Source organism: Sinohyriopsis cumingii, chromosome 16 (assembly GCF_028554795.1).
Source record: "Sinohyriopsis cumingii isolate HCF-2022 chromosome 16, ASM2855479v2, whole genome shotgun sequence".
Lineage (NCBI taxonomy): Eukaryota > Metazoa > Mollusca > Bivalvia > Unionida > Unionidae > Sinohyriopsis > Sinohyriopsis cumingii.
In genome coordinates, this window is record NC_142976.1 from 80,045,275 (window position 1) to 80,051,226 (window position 5,952).

A 5,952-nucleotide genomic window follows, 5' to 3' on the forward strand; every position below is an offset into this window, starting at 1 on the left:
TTTTTGAAAATGGTCTATTTCAGACACCTAACAGAGCTTGTACCAACAACAAGTACTTTCGTTTCTTGCCCACAAATGAACATTAGCAAAGAAGATTGTCTTACACAGAAACGTTTGAGCGTAACTCTAATGTCTTCATCTCGTTCAACTGGAAGAAAAATAAACTTGCTTAACATCAAAATCAAAACTAAGTCTAAAAAGAACTTAAACAAGAACTTAAACAACAAAACACAAACTTTAATTTCACTCAGGTAACAAATATAATACAGCGTTATAAAATTACATGGAGTTGGATATTTCCTGGACTTAACCCCTGTCATATACTTTTTATGACAAGAGTTTGACGAAACTTGTAATGTAGCTTTATATAAACAGAGATATATATGTGATCTGGGCTATTATTGTTTCAATTATGAATATACTGCGATGAAACTTGATATGTAGATTGAAATGAACGAGATCTCTGATCAGGTTGAGAACTAGCCAAATGAGCGTGTATTAATGATATGATTAGAGCGTTGTCCATTGGATTTAAAAACGTGTTCTTTTTTAACAATATTCGGCCCGTATTCAGTATAATCGCTTTTGAGGATACACGTGTCAATAAAATCGAATGTTCAGCGAGTACACTGCACCCTTTCCACAAAACCAACTGATTGTTCCACTGAATATTTACAGCCACCTTTGTCGCCCGCTGCTGTGACACTTAACGCCATGAGCTCTTTGCACAGGCGCTCTGAGAGACCGGGAAACTGGCTAGAACCGCCTGCAATAACTATATTAGACCACATGGTGTCCGTGAGGTATTTATCGCACCGTCTAATCGTGTTGTATAAAATGTCGTAGATACCACGCATATCTAATCCGACCAGAGTTGGTCTGAAGAACGCTTCTGGACACATAAAGCACTCTTTGCTATAGTGATCAAGTTATCTTTGATTCGATATGATTTTTGGGATATTTGAGGCTTTTTCGTGTCTGAGATCATTTATATAGTCTTGCATCACAAAACAGTCTTTTTCATTGATATATCTAGCAATGTCTACATCTTCACGGCTCCAACCGGTAAATTCGGCTTCTTGGAGAAGCTTGAGGAGAAAGTATGTTAAGCCATCCCCAGACAAAGAAAACGGCCAGCACCATCGTGAATGGCCAGAATAGGCGGAACAAAAAACGGCTGGCCATGTCCTAGCTAAACCACTGTGACCGTAGTGTGATGAAAACAAGCATTGGAAGAATGTACTGCATAAAGTCCGGGAATATTGGAACTTAAGTCAAAATTTGAGTGTATCTTTCATGGTAAAGTCTTGGAGTCAGAGCATGCTTAGCAAGAATAACAACAGTATCCTCTGGATCGACTTTCACTTCGCTGCAGAAGACACGACTCCTCAAAAGGTCCATATCGTCGAAGTTAGTGATCATTCCATATCCAGGTTCTAGCGGATACTTAAAAGTTAGATCGGTTCTCTTTTCTTTTGCCTCTCTTCCTATAAAGCTGCTTTCGGGCGTATATCCGGGTGACTTGTTTTGAATATTAAAGAAAGAGACATGACTGTAGGTTCAGAATTCTTTTCATTGGATTGTACTACTGCTACTACTACTACTACTACTACTACTACTACTAATAATAATAATAATGTTTGTTCCTGTAGTCGAAAAGGTGAGTTTTAAGAGCACTTCATTTTAACAGTGAGAACAATGGGAATGCCAGTGTATGAAGAGTAGCATAAGTTTCTAGATGGGGTCTTCACATGGGTGAGGTCAGATAGGTATATTGTAGTCAGCGAAATGTAGCATAACAGATTTTGTTTCTTTCTGGATCAAACGTGTAGAAAGTGAAAGTTACAGAGCGGGGTGGGGGAGCTCAGTTCTTACTCTAATGATGATCCGGGCAGTTGTGTTTCGAACTTTTTGAAGTTTCTGAAGTAGATACTGAGGTGAACCAGACCGAAGCGAATTGCAATAGTCCAGTCTTATAAGTACCAAGTAATACAGGAGTGTTTCAGTGGCATCAGCCGAAAGAAACCTTTAAATAGAACTGATGCGTTTCAGCTCCAGATATTCAGCCTTGCACATGTTCATATCACGTTGGTGTAATGATAGCGTATTGTCGAGAGTAACACCTAGGTTTCGTGCTAACTTTATAAATTTAATATTAGCATTTCTGATACTCCTTGTTTGAGGTAAAGGATATGAATGAGAACGTCTTTGCATGGTGGTCTCTTCGTCACAGTTGTATGCAACAATTCCATAGAGACAGGTTCAAATGCTGTTAAAGGTTACCATGCATATTCTCCATCAAAACGTTTTGGTGGCGATGAGTCAAACGAAATTGTATCATCAAGCTTATCTCTAATGGATTGAACTTTGTCACGGGAGAAAACTGCAAACAGGTCCGAAACGTCTAGCGAAGATAAGGTCGTTGGAAATGGTGTACATTTATTCCCTGACATCAGCTTGTTCTTAATCTCGAAGAGCTCTTTGCAGCTAGAACTTTCGGTGATCTTAGTACTGTAGTAATCCATTTTTATTCAGATTTGAACCTAGGACACCAAGGTCCCCATATCTAAATGAAGTTTTTGTTGTCTTGGCCTTAAAGCCACTTTTCAGCACAGGATAGGCTAGGCATGACAGTATAAATGGCGGAGGATGAACCTATAAATACCATTCGGCCATCCGAGTTGTATCTCGTCACTTTCAGTTTCATGGTATATCTCACTTTTTCAGTTCTTATCTCTGTCTACACCGCCAAGGTTCACCACAGATGTTATACTGTATCAAGAATGAGTCATCCGGACATTTTATTTGGAATAACAGCTCGGTTCCGGAGTAAATGTCTTCGTCACAGACCAAAGCTTGACGAGATGTTAGTCCCATAGCTGTCAGTGTTAAGTATTTAAAATAGAACAAAGTAAGTGTTATAATTCAGTGCCTATGTAAATGGCGACTGTTCTCCGAGGCGGTAACAAGATTTTCAAGCTTTGGTAAACATACTCGATGTCAGCTTGGTACCATTTTGATTTAGGACTAAGAAGACATTACCAGAAGTCTTTTGGTGAAAACCCCATTTTGTAATGATAATTCATTCATAGAAAGTAATGAAAACAACCTTGCTATGACAGTCGTCGTGGCAGTCATATCGGATATTCGCCTGACACCATTTTCACCTATAACGATATTCCATTCAGGGAAATAGTGACAACAAAATGTTTAAGACGGTGGTCGTGGCAGACATATTGAATATCAGACTGGCACAATTTTCATTGAGTACCAGCTAAGTATTTTAAGAGGTTCTGTTGTGAAAACCCCACGTTGATATAGCCATCCATTTGGAGAGGATGATAGATAACAATATTCTCAAAGTTTGATGGAATATTAACAAGAAGATTTTCCAGATGGCTAATGTGGCGGCCATATTGAATGTTAGATGGGCATTATCTTCATTTCAGACCAGCTAGGAATTATATTAAATCTTCTGGTTAAATCCCCACACCAATATGACGTTCTTTTCAAAATATAATCATTGCAACGAGATTTTTTAACATGGCTGCCATGGCGGAAATATTGGATGTCAGATCGTTACTTTTTTATTTAGAACTAACTAGACATCATAAAATGTCTATTATTGAAAAATTACTGTTGATATGACCATCCAACGGCAATAAACGAATTTCCGATATGGCTACCACAACGGCCACCCTGGAAGCCAGTGACATCAATTTTATTTAAGAGCAACAAGACATCCTAACAAATCTTTCAGTGAAAGCATAATGTAGATATGAGCATCCACTCATGATATTTATCGATACAAAAATTAATATGGCTGCCGTCGCGGCCACATTGGATATCAGATTGGCATAATTTTCATTTGAGACAACGAAAACTTCATAAATCTTTAATGAAACCGCTATGTTGATATGACCATCCATTCGGAAGAGTAGAGATAAAAACAAATTGTCAATATGGCTACTGTGGCGGCCATATTGGCTGTCCGGACAGCACCGATTTAATTTAAAACAACTAGACTAAGTGATGAATGTGTGTGTAAAATTTCAAGACAATTATTCAAGCAGTTTAGGAGGAGTATAGATAACAAACGTGCTATTAATACTGGCCGCCATGTATATCGTGTGCTGTAAAATGGCGTTAAACCCTACAGCAACAACAACAAACGTGCTAACGGACGGGCGGACGACGGACTACAAACGACAAGCAACAGACCTTCTCCCTTTCAAAATAAAAAACAAAATTATATCAAAACTGTTGTGTATATTGAAAAGCAAAATGGAATCTGTCTTTTACTGCATCCAGTTGGTTAAAATTTAAAAATGTTCAGATTTTATTTTGTTTGACAACCTTGGCTGAAATCCTATATTACGTCATCAATGTTGTCATTGTGATCGATCAAAACAAATCATTTGTACCTTGATTACTTTGAATGGCTACTTTCTTTCGCAAATCTAGTTGAATAGAAAAACTGAACAGATGATAAAGATGTAATTTTAAAAAAAAAAAGACGTTGTATTTGGTCTCTATCCGATTTGATAAAACAATGTTTTACCGCAGTTAGTCACTTCACGAATTATGTTGTTTTGATGTTCCTTGTAAAAGAGGCTTTGCTGTTCGGGCAAGTCAAGACTTTTGTCCTTGTCGCTCTGCAATAAGTTACACTTGTAAATACCGTTCTTGAAATAAAGCTCTGCTGTGCTACACGTGGACGTCATTTATACATTCCTGAAACATAATTATATTGTATCTCTACAACTTTTTTTCCCCCTTTTTTGTTGTTGTTGTTGTTGTTTAAGCTGAATATTCTGAATCTTAACATGGCCATCTGAAGGGAAATAAATATATACATTGTTGGCACTAATATTTTCTTTACTGTTGATTTGAAAGTGTATACCGTATTGTATGGTGGTTAATGTAAGACCACACCCATGTAATCCGATATCGTGTGTATTTCTCGGATAAAGCCAGATGCAACAAATGTAGGTGTAATAAATTGTTAACAGTTAAATTACTCATTTAAATAAATTTATCTACTCCTTTACATTTTTACGTCTGCCTATCTGACTCTTTATTTTAAGCAAGCAGGTCAAAGAATGACGAGGGAGAACATAAGCAACAAAATTCAATACCGAGTGCCATACAGAACAAAAAGAAAGGTTAATTTATTCTCGTCACATAAAAACTGGCTAAGTACGATCATTAACTTTGTAATTCCGATCACGACAAAACACATATATTCTAATCTTATAAGTTTGGTAATGAAGTTGCGAGTCATTAATATGCGTTTTACTAAAGGGTTAAACCAGTTTCAAGTGGCTAAAATACGAGTGGGGTATGATGGGGAAAGAGAAATAAAGATGTTAAGTATTAGTCTTACGAAAACACAAACTTGATTAGTTTTTTTCTTTTAAAGTTTTATTTTACTCGTGAAACTAACTGCTCATTTTTTTAGTGATGGTTGTTCTGATGTGCTCATCTGTGTTCCATGGTGGTCAGAATTACCCATTTGGTGAATGACCACAGCTGAAATTTTGAAATAAAATTGGTCTGTTTTGCTCTAGGAATTTATTCCCCTGAATTTGTTGAAATTAAGACGTTATTATTGTGCACATACGTCGCATATATATGTTTTAACTGCTTTTAAAACCAGACTGGTATGTTTCCCTTGTCCTGATGGGCACGTGTTACTTTCATCGAGACGCTGAGAAACAAAACTGATGGAATGACGTAATTTAACTAGGGAAATGTCCTATGTCATTTACATATTCCTGTACAAAGCTATACGCCAGTTTGCATGTAGGTTATATACACTACATGATCTCCATAACATTTTTTTGTCGTGGTCATAAATTCACTACTATTTGGAATCTGACCAGTAAATACACCGCTTACCAGTTTCTACTTTCCTGCCAAAACATACAGCATTGTGAGGTCTTTTCTACA